At 44.7% G+C, this 16,325-nt stretch overlaps 1 protein-coding gene across 1 annotated transcript in view; it reads right to left on the bottom strand.

The window, feature by feature from the left end:
- Positions 1–16,315, bottom strand: part of CD274 (CD274 molecule) — a 48,933-nt gene extending 32,618 nt beyond the window's left edge. The window contains exons 1-2 of the mRNA XM_054986772.1: positions 16,236–16,315; positions 15,482–15,616 (exon numbers count right to left, since the gene is read on the bottom strand). The gene's annotated coding sequence lies outside the window, so the exon portion shown is untranslated. The remainder of the gene's footprint in view (positions 1–15,481; positions 15,617–16,235) is intronic.
- Positions 16,316–16,325: the final 10 nt, after the last annotated feature.

The following is a 16,325-nucleotide window of genomic DNA, read 5'->3' as shown; positions in this document are numbered from 1 at the left end:
GGAGCTGGCAACCCTACCTTGCCAGCCTCAGGGGTGGGCAGGAACAGGAGCCAGCATCTCCACCCCTGCCTCTATCTGAGCCAGGTGGATGGAGGCGGCTGTATGGCAAGTGGGCGGGCAGGAGAGGGGAGAGTGGAAGCGGCTGCTGCAGCTCCCCCCCTCCATTGCCACAGCAGCAGTAGAACCAGACAGGTGGAGGCGGAAGTATTGCAGGTAGCGGCCTTGTTGGCTTGCAAGTGGGTGGCTGAGCAAGCACGGGGGAGGGAAGGAGGAGATTCTCCCCTCCTGAGTTTTTCAGATCCCCACTTGCTTCAACGTTAATAGTAGGCCGATTCCACACCACCTTACCTCCCGCGTTTTTTTCGGAATGATTGCGTCACGTGTGAGGGCGCCTGTCCACATCACCTTCTGACTCCCATTTCTCTTGCGCGATGCCACGATCACATCCCCTCAATAAAACCCGCAATGAACGGGGGGGGGGCGTGGTTGGGCTGTGAAAAGTCTTGTGACCTTTTTTTAAAAAAAAAATCTTCAATTGGTCGGTATATCGACAAGATACTATCCTGTCCTGTCGAAACGACACCCCGTTAATTGGCTGCGATTGGCTCATTATCCTCCCACCATCGACAGTTTGCAGTGATTGGTCCCCTGTTTAGGCGGGCAAATTTGAACTGATTTTTAATAGTAGATCAGCAGAATTTTTCTCTCTGTTGGTAGTAGGAGGATTGTTGGATTTCTCATCATGGCTCCTCGTGAAACCATCCTGTTCCTTTTTTTTTTCTTTAAGTGCGGGGGGAACTTCGGAGATGAGGGGTGGGGCTTGGTGATGCTTTAGGGGCTGGACGATGTAATGAGCTCATAGCGCGATGAAATCGTGGTGGTCTGCTGTGACGCCGTAGCGATACCATTACGATTTTTTTTAAAAAACGTGTGAACAGAGGAAAGTGTAGCGCAGCGGCAGCGAAAAACTGGCGCTAAAACTAGGTGGTGTGGAATCGGCCGTAAAATCAGCTATAGAGTTACAGCACAGCAACCAGATTTCAAACTCATCTCTGAGTAGTTCTTCTTTCACACGGAAGGAAGACTGTGTACTAAATTTCAGTCATCTTGCATGACAAGATTCACAAAGCAGCAGAAATCTGCAACAGTGCACCATCCTTGCCAAATTCTTCATCCCAATTTATCTCTAGCATGAGTCATTCCCCCCCCTCCCAGTAGCCAACAACAAAGAATATGGTGACAGAGGAGAATACTTCCTTTCTCTGTTCCGGGTTTAGTAACACTCTTTGGGGCAGAACAGGGGTTGTCTGGGGTTTGTTCAAAGCAGGAAGTCCTAGTCCCTGGGAATGAGATGGTAGTTTTTGGGTGACACAAGAGCTCTGCAAAACATGCAATAAAGTTATTTCCCCCTCGAGATAAACACCAATTATAGGAAATGTTCAGAGACGAAAGCAAAAATGCTTAGAAATTGAAATGCTTGTAGCTACCCTGAGTAGTGAAAGGCTAAATGAGAAAAAGCTTAGCAAGCCTAAAACATTACATTGGATCACACACTCTGTTGTAATAACTCCAGAAGTTCTTCATCTATCCCCTTTAGAATAGTCCTGCACAGGGGTCATTTCGTAGAAAAAGAGCTGGAGGAACTCATTAGCATATGCTATGCCCCTTGACATCACAGGAAGTGTGTCATTAGCATAACTGATTTGCATATGCCACACCCCCTGACATCACCTATCCTGGCAGTTTTGGACCCAATCCTGGCCATTCAGGGCCGAAATTGGACCCAAAATGGCAAAAAGGGGCCGAAAATGGGCCCAAAATGTTCAGGATTGGGCTGCTGCTGAGTGGGAGAGTGATCCACCACCCATCAGAAACCCGATCCGGGCCGTTTCGGCCCTAATCCAGGCCCAAAAATGGCTGAGAGTCAGGTGGCAGGGCCACCTGTCATGTGACCTCTTTGGGGAACTGCTGGAACTACATTCCTGTGTGTTCCCCCTCAAAATGAGCCCTGATCCTGCAAGCTTTCATTTGTTCCTGAATAGGAATGGGCTTAGAAATGGCAGCACTAGCATATAGGGCAGAGGCCCCTTGCCATGTATGTGAACTCAACCTTGGCCAATACAGGCCTTTGTGATATGATGCCTGGACATGAATCAGTAGGCAGCGGGAGACATTAAACAGGATCCTCAGGACTATTCACTGAGTCCCAAATTAGTCCCAAGTTTCTGGCTGTTTTTTATGAGCTTGAAGTTAATACAGTCCTCCAAACACACTACTTCCTTTACCTGTTCTCTCACTGTCTTGCAGCTGGATAAAGAGATGAACTGGTTTTATGAGTTTGTGCCTGGCAATCCTACTGAGAAAGGACAAGTTTTTTTCTGGTAACATATTACACATACAGCATCTCTCGCTGACCCCCCACCCCCAAGAGCCTCACTTCCCATTCCATCTCTCCTTGAATTTCCTGCAGTATAGACAGTAGCTGTCATGGGCTGGGCTCGCCCAAGCTGATAGTCCAAAGTCCGAGCACTAACACAAAGTCAAGGGAGAGTGCAAGGTTCAAAAGCCAAGTTCAATCTGCAGTCAGAGCATGAGGTAAACGCCAGGGGTGTGTCCAGAATCCAAAAGCCAGGTTAAGTCCAATCCAAAGTCAGTTACCAAAGCATCAGGTCTAGATGCAGGCACAAGCAAGGTATGAGCAAGATATACAGTACACTGAGTGGTTGCAGGTAGTTAACACTTTGCTTCCACACCTGGCAGTTTCTCCAGCCAGGCTTTTATACCCAGGCGTGATTTGCAGCCAGCTGCTGGGGCTCCACCCTGACTTTACTCATCGCCGTTCTCTAGCAGCTGGCATTGGCTCAGGAGATGAGTACTGCACTCTCTCTCTTGCAGTTGCAATCTCTGCTGTTGTCTGTGGCCCTCTTTGGGTGTGGGTGAACCTGGGGGATGGAAGCCCCTGGCTGGGCTTCACCTGTGGTGTTGGACGTCCCCGGCTGAGCTTCCCCTGTGGTATTGGGGGGGGGGGCGCGGCGGAGGGTGCTGGTGCCTCTGCCTCAGCTGCTGGCTGTGAACTCTGATCCGCCAGCAGCTGTTGTTCCTGATCACCGGCTTCTGCTGAGTCAGGGCTAAGGCTGGCTACGCGGAGCTCCTCTTCTCCTGAGGAGTCCTGGGCCTGGCTGGTTACACGAGGGTCCTCTCTTCTGGAGGAGTCCTCGCTCTCATCGAGTCCAGACTGAGCCACAACACCAGCCCAGTTCACAAGTTACAGTGAACACAGATAGAATCAGTGTACAGTGTACATTTGATCGGTCTTTGTATGTGTTGAGTAATATTCTCATGTTACAGTCAATGAACGTACAGCTGAACATGTAATACAAACCCCACATTTATCCAGGTACCAGTCCCTGGTTTCATATATAAAGTGAATGTGTACATGCGTTCACCGTAACGTGAACAGAGCTACTGTCTCTCGCTGACCCAGCTACCAATATTTTAATGTTGTCTCCAGCAGAACAAGTGGTTATGTTTCCTTTGCTTTATGATGGACAGTCTGTTTTTTTCAGCAACAAGGATTTTTCACATTGATGACAGCCCAAGGAATACAATGGGTCCATTCCACTCTTCACAGTTAAGTGCCACTGAATTCAAATGTGCTTACTCCCAAGAAAAGTTGCTTACATCTGGCTCGATTATGTTCCTTTTTATTACTTTCTCAGTAACTACAAAACTGAAATTATTTCAAATGATTAGTTTAAAATTCAGGAGGCAAGATCCAGGAAGTTACTCAGGGGGAAATTATACACAGAATTATACACTAGCAATGTCAACCAGAAACAGAAAGGAACCCCTCGCTTATCACACACTTCCCGTTAAACAGCTGTTTGCTAAGGATCACCTAGACAGAAGTCTGCGATGAAGGAATAATAAAAATTATAAAATTACACAGGAGTCAAGTTAAAGATTAACAAAGTTTATTTCGGCATAAGCTTTCATGAGGCAGACTTTGCTTCTTCAGATGCATCAGAAGTACAACTGATGGGGGAAGGGGTTTACAGAGAAAGGCCAGCATAAAGAACTTACCAAAGGGTAGAATAGACTTCAAGTCTAAGGCAGGATGAAATGAGATAGTGGATCAAATTAGCATCTGTAATAGTGGGATATCGGAAATGTTAGCCCCTACAGTGAGTAAGAATCAACATCCCTGGTAAAGTGGTGGAGGGGTATACATTGTTTCTAATTTGTTAACAAACTGTAATTCAGCATTTTTGCATTGGATCTTACCTTATGAAGTTCTTTTGAAGGAGAACAGTAACATTAAGATCAGCAACAATATGTCCTGGATGGTTAAAGTCTCCCCTCACTGATTTCTGAACATTATGATTTCAATGCCAGATTTGTGATCATTTATGCTTTTGCATAGGGAACGTCCTATTTGTCCAGTGTAGAAAACAGAAGGACATTGACACTGAGAGAATTCTGTCTCTCGGTGCTACACCTCTGAAGATGCCAGTCACAGCTGCTGGCGAAACGTCAGGAACTACAATGCCAAGACCACGGCCATACAGCCCGGGAAATCCACAACTAACAGAAAGATTTTTTAAATTTTTTTAAAATTTTTGTTGGTTGCAAGATATAACTACAAGCAAGTATAAAACAAGAAGAAAGGTCAATAAGAACAAACCAACTAACATTAATTATATACAGTTTCTAAAAATGTTACAGAGTAAATATGATACCACTTGTACCAAAGGTTGGAAGTTACATCAACAAAATAAAATACCTCAATGTATTAGTACCCTAACAATTCGTAGAAGGATTTATCAAACCGTAATCAATCAGTAGAGTTTAGTTTCTCAATATATTCCAGAACGGGGAGCCAAGTTTTCAAAAATATGGAATTATAGTTTGGATATTCGATTACCTTTATTTGGTCTGAAATCTTTTCCATTATTAAACAATTCCAGATTTTAAAATACCACGTTGTAATCTGTGGAGCTTTTTTCCCCCTCCAACAAGCCGCAATGGTTGTATTGGCTGCTGATAGGAGAATGGATAACAAAGTTTTTTGAGGTGTAAGTAAATTTCTAACTTGCCATAAGTTTAATAGGATTACCTCTGGCAGAAGAGGAATATAGAAGCTTGTCATCTCTGAGATAATTCTTTTTTTTAAAACAATTTTTATTGGATGGGTTGACATACAATTCATTCATATCTTACAAATACATTTCCCCTTTTGTCCCTAGATGCATCCCAACCCCTCCCCCTCCCCCCTTTTCTGTGCAGACTCCCGACAGCACTACGATCCCGTATTTTCTTATCATTTGTTCTATATTGCTTTTCCTTTATCCCTACTAACTAGAGGTAAAATCCTAACTTACCATTACTTAATACAATTCTATAACTATTAATAAGCTATTAAAAAGCCATCAGAACATATTTCTTTTGCTCATATACATTTCTTCAAACCATTCATTTATCATTCCCATTTTTTTTCTAAATACATTTAGCTTAATATTTTCCCAAATAACACTATAGATTAAAATTAACAATTTAACCTTTCTCTTATTTCCTTCTACAATTATATATAGATTTGCTTAGTATCAATTTGCATAGTTAACTTTCCGTTACATTTCCCAATTTTTCCATTTGTCTTAATTTGCTAATTTCTTCATTTAGCTCACGACCTTTCATTTGCATCATACATCCCAATTCTACAAATAGACAAACAAACAATTAAAAAAAATTATTAACAATTTTGCCTTCCTCTTAATTCCTTCTACCATTTTATATATAAATGTATTTAATATCAATTACCTAGTTAACTATACATTACATTTCCCTTATTCACTTTAACCTAATTTACTAATTCTTCAATTGACTTTTAACTTTAAAAACCCCATACATCCCACTTCTAAGAAATGAAAAACAAACTCTTCAGACTTTAAACTGTGGCCTTAGTCTTTTAAGTAACTCCCACTTGTAACTTGATTCTTGTATTCGTACTGCTTTTCTCGGCTTTCTTCTTCACTTGAATTCTTCTATCACTTGGTAGCTTCTTCCACTTGAAGTAACTGGGGATGGCTCTCTCTTTCATGCTTGTTGTTAATCCTTGAACTTGATTCTTTAGAAATGCTGATACATCTTCATTCAGATTTTCTTGCAAGTACTGCTCCGTTTCTCCTCGCCCCTCGCGTTTTTGTTGTTTACATCCTGCTGTTTTGTAATCAATTTCTGCCACCTGCTCATCTCCTTGAGTTGTCTGCCTAGTTGCTTGCTCTTCATCTTTCAATTCCACAACTGTTTTAAATATATCCTTAGTGCTCTTAATTAAACTTTCTTTCATTTCCCGAATAAGTTGTATCAACTCTTTATGTCCCTCTACAATTTTTCTCCCAGCGATTTTATAGCTGATCGCATAGCAGCCTGCCGTTTCTTCTCCCCTCTCTTCAAATTTACACTAGATTTCCCCCCCCCCCGACATCTTCTTTATCTTTTGCTTTAAATATTCGTATTATTTTAATCTCACCAGATATCGGGCGGAGAGTCTCTATGGCAACTTTAAGGTAGTTCAAAGTGATGAATATCCCCTTCCTCTTGCCTTCTCGCTGCTATATCTCGCGTTGCTTCTTCAGGGACTTCTTTGCTGCTTTACTTCCTTCTTCCTGTTTTCCAAATCAAGCCTCTCTAGGCAGTTCCGCTCGATGTTCTTCTTGCTCCGTTCTCTCGCGATGTTTACTCAGCCGTTCCTCCACCTCCTCCCCTTTTCTCACAGCCAGCTATCTCTCTCCAAACCGCAAGTATGCATAAACAAAAGTTATTTTCTCTTCTTTTACGCTTTATAATCCTTCAAATTTCAAATCTTCCTTCAAGATGTCTTGCTCCTGTCTTATTTTATCATCTCAGTCCACAATTTTCATGTTTAGTAAAGATTTTCCTTCTCTTTTTAAATCCGAAAGCCAAATAAAGTTCTTTTACCTCGATGTGTTCCGTTTGGGTCTTTCGTGCTGCCTCAATCGTTACCCATTAGCCAAATCTGGTTCTGAAGTTTGGGTCCTGGCGGGCTTATGCCGAACAACGACTCAAAGAGTGCTGCAGAGATGTTCGCTCGTCCTTCTTCGAGAGTACCTCAAAGCGGTGTGGGAGATCCATCGTCCTGGACCCTCCCCCCCGCTGAGATCTCGCTCTCTCTGGAACTTGTAGTGTTCTGGCTCCTCTCCTACCTGGAGAGAAGTGGCAGCCGGTGATCTGAGCACCTGGCCTGCCCAAAACAGTCACTCTTGACGGTCCAGCTCCCTGGACCACTTCAGCCCACCATTAGCCAAACTGGAAGTCTCCATCTCTGAGATAATTCTAATGACCTGAAGTTCTGAACCACCTTGCACCCCCCACCAACAATGAATCACCTTGAACCCCCTCTCACCACACCCCTTCCAACATAAGTAGGGAGATTCTGGATCAATATGATTCATTTTCGATGGTGTAATATACCACCTTGTTATAATTTTTAGAGTTTGTAACTTTATATTGATAGTTTTGGAGTTTGCGGGGGCGGGGGGGGGGAGACACCAAATCTCTTTCCATTGGATTTCACTAAATTCTTTTTTTTATATATAATTTTTTTCTTTTTTAATTTCTAACACAGAAAACTACAAAAAACTACAAAAATATAAAGGAAAAAAGGGGACTGGGGAAAAGGGAAGAGCAACATGTAAACAGAAAACACACACTACATCTACATCTACATGTCTTGTATTCCCTTCATACTGCAATTTTTCTTTAAAGTTAACTTTCTAATATGCTATCAGATTGGTGGATCTTATAAAATACAGACTACATTCAGGATCAGGTCTTCTCCCCCCCCCCCCCCCGCATCTCGGTCTCAGTTGTCTCTGCGCAGCTACAATAGCTGCGCTCGTTCCCTCCTCCCCCCCACTCTCCCCTTCAGACTTTGGACTTTCTTCTTGCTGAAACTCCTGATGGTTAAACAAAAAGTCTCTCAGCTGTACTTCTGATGTTATCTTATAGGTTTGATCCTTGTATCTGAACCAGATGCCTTCTGGAAACAACCATTTGTATTTTACTTCACATTTCCTCAGGAAAGCCGCAAGTCTTTTATATTTAAATCTTCTTTTACGAGCCAAAAATGGAACGTCCTTCAATATCTTAACCTTATTGCCCAGATAGTCCAAGTCCACATTATACAAATTATATAAGATGGTGTCCCAAGCCTTCTTAGATGAAAAGTCAATAATAATCTCGCGAGGCAGCTGACGCTTCATTGCATATTTTGAAGATGTCCGACGGACTTCCAGAATATCGCTTTTTAACTCTTCTTTAGTTGCCTTTGCGAATGACGCCAAAAGTTCCGACACCAAATCTTTTAAATTTTCACTTTGCTCCTCTTTTACATTCTGAAGACGCAGTACTGTTTGGGCACAGTCCACTTGTAATCCTATTATTTGATTCTCCAAGAGCTTCACTTCTTTACTTGTTGCTTTCATGAGTACTACGTTTTCGCGTGCAGACTGCTCTGCTCCAGACGCTGTTTCTTTAATGGTTTTCACTTCGCTTTCCACTGAATCAACCTTTTGCCCCATTTCATTTAACTTCACTAAAAAGGGCTGCATAGCTTCAAAGACCGCTCGTCTGACCATCTCTTCCAGGGTTTCCCCCTTCCCCTGTAACATCGCCATCACCGATTTCCTCATCGCAGGGCTCTGCTTTTTCATCGCCATCTTTTGGGGGGGGGGGCGCCAGCTAAATTCCGAAACTCCGTGAAGGGGAAGAAATCCGCGCCTTCTTAGCTTCAACTCCCACCAATCCTTCGCATACGCTTAGTAATCAGAAGGGATTCGCTTACTTACAGGTTTTCACCTTAAATCTGCTTATTGCTGTTCTCCATGGCCCGGCGGCACGCGATGTGCTGCGCAAGTCTGCCGGCCTCCGTTGGAGCAAACGGGCAATTTACCCCCTGCATTGCTTTCAGGGGGTTCTTTCCGCCGCGCTCCAGACCCTGACCCCCTCACTGGGAGTCCTGGGGGTTAACCCTCGCAGGTCAACCGCCCGGTCAGGCTGCTCGGACGTTTCCTCCCGGACCTGCGGAGAGGAGCGTCCGACATGGCCGGGAAAACGAAACCGAATCCGATTTCACTGAATTCTTTATGGTGATCATTATGCCATGAGTTTTGATAAGGTGGCAAGCATGAGGTGGTATCTGAATTTAGAATTTTGTAAATTTTGGAGATTGTACCTTTTGAACGGCCAGTTTCCAGGTCCATTAATGTCTTGAATTTAGTGTTAGGTTTTGTTACTGAAGTTTTAATATCTGGTCTCTCGAGCAAATGCCTCACCTGCAGATATTCAAACCATGGTAAGGGAACACTAGTTTCCAATTTTGGAATGAGTCTGCTGCCTTCGCAGGTAAAAACCACGATTGAGAAAAGTAGTACATTTTTAAATGTGTGGCACTAGAGAACGTTGTTTTTTGTCCCAGATCTGTAATGTCGAGCTTAGAAAAGGATTATTATTGATGTTATGAGTCCTAAAGTTTGAAGTTGCCCATATTGCAGCAGGAAGATTATTAAATTCTGCAAAGGTTTGTTCCATTTTTTCAAGTCAGGTGTGTGCAACTGGTCTAACATTATTAATAGATTTTTCAATTGGATTGCTTCATTGTATAACTTTAGATCAGGAAATTTCAGACCACCCCTTTTATAGGGTCTCTTTAGTATGTTGTAAGCGATCCTTGGCTGCTTATTTTTCCAAATAAAATTTAAGAGTTTCTTCTGCCAAAGTTTAAAGTCAAGTTCAGGGATGTTTACAGGTATAGACCTGAAATAGAACAGAAACTTGGGTAAAATAAAAGACTTTACTATGTCTAACCTTTCTAAAAAATTGAGATCTAGCTGTTTCCATTGAACGAATAAATTTGAAATAGACTTAGTTAATTCTTTATGGTTGTATTTTATAAGATCTTTAAGATTTAGTGGGATTTTAATGCCTAAGTAGCTAAGATAATCCTTTACCCATCTATATGGGTACAAGTTTTTAATACCAATTTCTTGAATCTTAGACAATTTCTTGAATCTTAGACAAATTGATGGAATATACTTCACATTTAGATTGATTTATCGTGAGTCCTGAGACTTGTTCAGATTCCTGGAGGGTTTTATTTAAAGCAGAAAGGGAGTTTTTGCGGTCAGAAAGAAACAAAATCACATCGTCTGCAAACAGTGATAATGTCATGGACCAGACCAGCCCAGCAGAGCAGAGAGACTCAGAGGACTCTTCTGAGGGAGAGGCAGCCAGCGAACCTGACCCAGATCCACAGCCAGTGGCAGAGGCACTGCAGGAGGAGGCAGTCTCTGAAGGCTCAGATATAGACCCACAGCCAGGTCCCAGCACATCGGTTCCTCAGCTTCCCAGCCCTGGGCCAGCAGCAGAGAGCCAGGCACCAGCCAGCTCTCCCCTCAGCTTCCCAGCCCTGGGCTGGCAACAGAAAGCCAGATGCAGGCCAGCTCTCCCCCTTCATCACCACAGCCTCAGGAGCGCTGTCAGAGGAGGGCTAGGAGAGCCCTCCAAGCTAGAAGGCCCAGTGCCAGGCTAGCAGCACAGCACCGGCCCAGCATCATTAGTGATGATGAGTGCTTACGGGAGCAGGACTGAGACAGCTGGCAGGTGCATGATGCAGCACAAGCATGCTATAGCACTGTGAGAGTTAAAAGCAGCCGAAAAGGGAGTGGCTGTGTGGAAGTAACGTGTCTGCTTACTACTGACCTTGCTGCTGTGTTTGGAACTGATTCTCTTGTCTCTGACCTTGGCCTGTTCATGTGGACTTGTTTCTGGAATACCCCCTTGGACTTGAAGCTGTGAGTGTTGCCCAAGTGGTGCCTGAATGTTGGAACTGTGCTTTGCCCTGCTCAGACAACTTGGGAGTTTTCCCTTGCCTGCTGCCAGTGTGAGTCTGCGATTGGGACAGATAATTTATATTCTTGGCTTCCCATAATTATGCCTTTGATTCCTGAATTTTGCCTAATTTTGGTTGCTAATGGCTCTATCGCCATGGTGAATACTAAGGGAGATAGAAGGCATCCTTGGCGAGTCCCTCTCTTTAGGGCAAAAAAATTGGACTTCAGTCCATTAATTAGCAGTTGAGCTTGTGGGTTGGCATAATAGTGCTCCCAGAGAATCCAGAAATCTCGGGCCAAACCCCATATACTCAAATAATTTTGGGGTGTAGCTAGGTTCAAGACTGTAGGACATTGTTGATACATGATGGAATACACTAAGTTGGAGGATGAACAAGTGGATGAACCCAAGATGACATGGCTCCTCATGTCTGCAGGACTGCCTCTTCCCCTATGCTCTGCCATGGCAGCTTTGCTCATATGAACAGCCCTGTAAATGGGCAGAATCAACAGTTTAGTGGCTCCCACCTTATTGAATGGCCTGCTTGAGGAGGTTAGGAACGCTCCCATTGTCTTGGCTTTCTGAAAACTATGCAAACCTGAATTATTCGGGGGGGGGGGGCTTTTTTACTCAACCAATAGGAATGTGCTGGAAAGAAATGGTTCACAGATGCTTTGATAAAGGGACAGGGACTGTAGATTACATGACTGGGTACTGTCCGTGGATGTAATGACAAGTGGGGGAGCCACAAGGAATTGCGGGGGGGGGGATCTCATGTTCCCCTCCCTCACCATGTCCTCTTTCCTTTCCATACTCCCCATAGCCTCTCCTCCCCTTTCCTCCTTCCTTTTCTCCTCCTCACCCACTTTTTGGCCTCCATTTTCACTTCCCCCCCCTTCCACCCCAGGCAGCCTCTCCCCTATGGCCCAGTTGCATGGTGCCAGCTGAGCCAAGCCCAGTTGCATGGTGGGGAACATGCAAGGACTTGTGTGGGGTACTTCACTTATCCCCTTCCTACGCTATTCCCTCTTTCCCTCCTCCTGGCAATCCCCACAGGTTCACTTTTCCCCATGCCCTTCAAACCCACTGAACACCTTACCTTTTATTTGCCCCCCATCTTCATCTATCTTTACTAATTTATTTCATTTATATACTGCCTTTCTCCACAGTGGGGACTCAAAACAGCTTACGTCATGCTTCTTGCCTCCATATTATCTTCACAACAACTCTTGAGAGGCAGGTTAGGTTAAGAGTGTGTGACTGGGTCAGTCTCCCGGTGAGCTCCTGTAGCAGAGTGGAGATTCAAACCTGGGTTTCCCACATCCTACTCTGAAACTCGAACCACTACACTACACTGGCTTTACTAGGGGCTGCTGTTGAGCAGGAGGAAGCAGCCAGACCTGGGTGAGTCATGCAACTCATATGGTATAAAGTCATGTGGTGGTTGTTCTTGGGCCTGGTCCCAATGAGTCCCCCCTCAAAGCCCAAAACAGCCCTGGAAAGCCCCGCCCCACCTTTTCCTGACGGAAACCAGACCTGTTATTTGGTTGCCTAGCAACAGCCACTGAGGGCATCTGGTTAAAGTTACAGGAGCTCCTTTAAATCATGTTGGGTTTTTAAGAAACCCCAATATATTTTTCTCAATTTTTTCTGCAAACCAGGGGCATTTTTCAGGTATGTAGGAAGATTTGTCTTGTTCATTCACGGCTCCAGTTTCCAGACCCACTTTGCTGTTAGTATATAAATAAGATCCTGCTGGCTAGTTTCTACATTGTTTAATAGGTCACATCAAATTACATGTTTTGTTTCAGTCATGTTTCATCTCTGTATTTGGATTTTATGTTTCTTTTCAAATTTCTGCTATGCATATCCTGTTGTATTGTTTAATGAATGTTCCAGCTGTTGATCACATGGACTTACACTGTATTCTGCCTTGGGTCTCAGTGAGAAAGATGGACTATAAACAAAGCAATAAAAATACATATGCTTATGTTATTGGGGTCCTGTGATAATATTGTATTATCTTGTAAAATGACCTGAGTATATGGGGGGACAAAGTTGATATATAGGTTTGTTGGAGGCAGGGCTGATTGGCCATTATGGCAACTGGGACTTTTCCTAGTAGGTTGATGGTCTGCCCTTCCCACCTGGACTAGGTGAATCCAGTAGTTAGAAGGGCAGCCTCCAGATGAGCCCCACATGGTTTGAGGCTGGCTGGCTCTTTCTCCCTCCCTCCTTGGCAGGGGAAGTTAGGGGCCTTTTCCAAGGCTGTTTTTTCTTCCCAGTCCAGTCCTGGTTAAGGGTTTGATTTCTGGGTTTGAGACTGCTCGGTAATCCATGATTGTTGGGAGGCTGGCTGTAGGCAAGGCAAGGTCTGTGACCCAAGCCTTGTGAAAAGGAAATGTCATTATTTAGGATTGCTCACAAATCACTGCTGATACATTGACTGGTTCAAGCTATAAGCTGTAGGTGACAACCAGTTGTTATCCCCTTTAGAGGTGAGCACGGGGGTAAAAATTCGGTTTTCCCGCTTTGGGAAAATGATCCTTAAAAACCCGAAAGCCGAAGCAGCTAGCTGCTTTGGCTTCAGGAATTTAAATCGCTTCAGTATGCTCTGTAAATATTTGGAGCGTACTGAAGTGGGAGGAAACTGTCTCCCAGCCCACCCCATCCCCCACTTAGCCCCCCATCCTCCCACCCATCCCCACCTACCTGTCCAGGAGCAACACCAGCTGGGCAGCAGGGAAGGCCGGAGCTGGCGCCTCCGCTGCCTGCACTACCTCCTCTGCCACTGCAGTGGCCAGAGGAGCAGCAGGGAAGGCTGGAGCCAGTGCTTGTGCTGCCCGTGCTGCCTCTTCCACTGCAGCAGCGGCCTGCGGAACAGTGGGTAAGGCCGGAGCTGGCGCCTCTGCTTCCCGTGCCACCACCTCTGCCGCTGCAGTGGCCAGCTGGGTGGTGGGGAAGGCCGCAGCTGCAGCTGCCTCCGCTGCAGCATCACCACAGCAAAGGGCCAGGTACGTGGGGTGATGGGTGGGATGGAGGGAGCCCTTTAAATTTTAAAGACCCTAAAGCTTCCCGAAGCGATAAGAATCGCTTCGGGAAGCTTTGATTCGGGGGTTCCAAATCAGGGTCAGCATGCTGCCACCATGTGCTTTATGGATCGGGTCAGATTCAGGCATTTATCCTGAATTGGATACCCAAAGCGCACACCCCTAATTCCCCTTGGGCCTGTCTTGCAGGATGCTAGTCTTGGGTAGCAGTCTGGCTTTGTTGATCTGTTTCTATATTTCACTGGGTGGGTATTATAATCCTAAGAATGCCTGTTGTAAATCCTTCAGATGAGAGTCCTTGCCTGAGGGACTCAGTGCTGCCACCCTGTGCGTTAATGTTGCCAGGAGTGCTGGAACTCAAGATTAGATAAGTCCAGATGTGCAGATACATAGGTATACTTAATAAGAACCCTACCAACAAAGGCTGAACCAACACACACCACTTTGGTACAGAATAGCACTGCACCGTGTAAACAGGTTTTGCTTCTCTGGTAGCCATTATAGGATTACACTGATACATATGTAGCACATGTCCATCAAACCAACATCATGCATATTTCAGCTGACAGACACAACATGCAGTGTGTCCTTTTCTAGAGATGAAATAGTGCCATCTGGTGGGCAATATATACAAAAACAGCATGGGGGAGACTAATGAGCGTGGACATGTGAAGAAAACTGTGCACGTGCTTAAATCCAATCCTGACCAGCTTTGCATAAATTTCATCTCTTATTCCAAATCTGGCTTCAGTTTATAGACCAAAAAATCCATACAATAGGAAGAGATACAGAAAAGGGAAATGTTTCTGCAGGAAAAATATGGGGTAAATGGGGGATTTCACCCCCCCACACACTTCAAAGAACTGGTGTCTATACTTGTGGAGCCACTGCAACTCAATAAAAAAAAATAACAAATTGGATCTTTCAAAGATGTAACAACCTGGCTGGTGGGCCTTTGTAGCAGTAAGTGCATCCTCCAACCCCCCCACCCCCAGCCCATCAACTGGCCTGCAGGGGAACTAGCTGCCCTTATCAGAATCCCCCCACAAGTGGGGAGGAAAAAGACTTTCCTCTCTCTTGCAAGCCCTCACAGTTCCCCCTCTTATAATAAACTATTTGTGTACAATGTTTTCTAAAGACATTTAGGTTACAAGATGTGATTATTTGTCCAAATCTAGTTCCAGCTTAAGCTTCCCAATTGCCTATTCTGTTTTGCGTTGGTGAAATCTGTAGCCAGAGCCTACATAACCTAGCGAATTCCACCTTAACGTTAGTAATTCTCTTTACCAAGGGAATAATTTGGTCTATACCAGAAATTCAAAGAAATGCTGCACGGGGAAACAGCTCCTGTTCAATTTCTGCCCATCATCGAGGTATTATAAGCACACACCTGGCAGCATTTCTCCATGCGTATTTTCTTAGAAGTAAAATCCACTAACAAAATGTTTAATTGAACGCAAGGGCCACTAATTCTAATTAAGCCTACTTTCAAATAAATGCAAACTTATAGATACGAGTACCTTTTCAGTGTTCTGACCTGACAACCGTAAATGATCTTTCCTGGACGGTGGACCGCCCCCCCCCCCGCCCTCGCGCGGGGCAATCTTAAGGTGTATCCATAGGCGGAGGATGGATGGGCGGATCCTCCCCACCGGCTTTGCGGACAGATAAAAATGACATTATTATGCCAAGTCAAGTCCTTTATTAGTCTTTCGCATAAAGTTGGACCCTGTGGCATTTAAAAAAAGTACTGTATGATATGTTATCCCCAGAAATGTTTTAAGAGCTGTCTCCTAACCAGCGTTTACCGATGAAACACAACATTCAGCTGTATATAAATATTACTCAGGAAGAGCAGAACAGTTACAGTGCAGGAAATACAGGTAAGGGCAATTTTGCTGACACTGGGTGGAAATTACGTGTGCTGTCTAGGGTTGCCAGCCTCCAGGTAGTGGCTGGAGATCTCCTGGAATTACAACTGGTCTCCAGGCCACAGAGATCAGTTCACCTGGAGAAAATGGCTACTTTGGAGGGTGGACTCTATGGAATTATGCCATGCCAAGGTCCTTTCCCTCTCCAAACCCCAATTTCTCCAGGTTTCACTCCCCAAATCTCCAGGAATTTCCCAACTTAGAACTGGCAACCCTAGTGCAGTTACAGTCATACAATCTTACTGAGCGCAACAACCCTACCCCCCCCCCCATTTTAGCGACGGTAAAAGCAAATTGCCCTTTCGACCCCCTTCCCTCCCTCCCACCCAAACGCCGCGTTTACCTAAGCGTAGACGTGGCTGAACGCCATTCATAAACACCCCAAACCGCTGCTCTTTCGCCCCTCTAAAGGTGCAAAATGGAGGTACCAACC

The sequence above is a fragment of the Eublepharis macularius genome, chromosome 8 (assembly GCF_028583425.1).
Source record: "Eublepharis macularius isolate TG4126 chromosome 8, MPM_Emac_v1.0, whole genome shotgun sequence".
In the NCBI taxonomy this organism is placed as follows: domain Eukaryota; kingdom Metazoa; phylum Chordata; class Lepidosauria; order Squamata; family Eublepharidae; genus Eublepharis; species Eublepharis macularius.
This window is presented reverse-complemented; position numbering and strand designations above follow the sequence as displayed.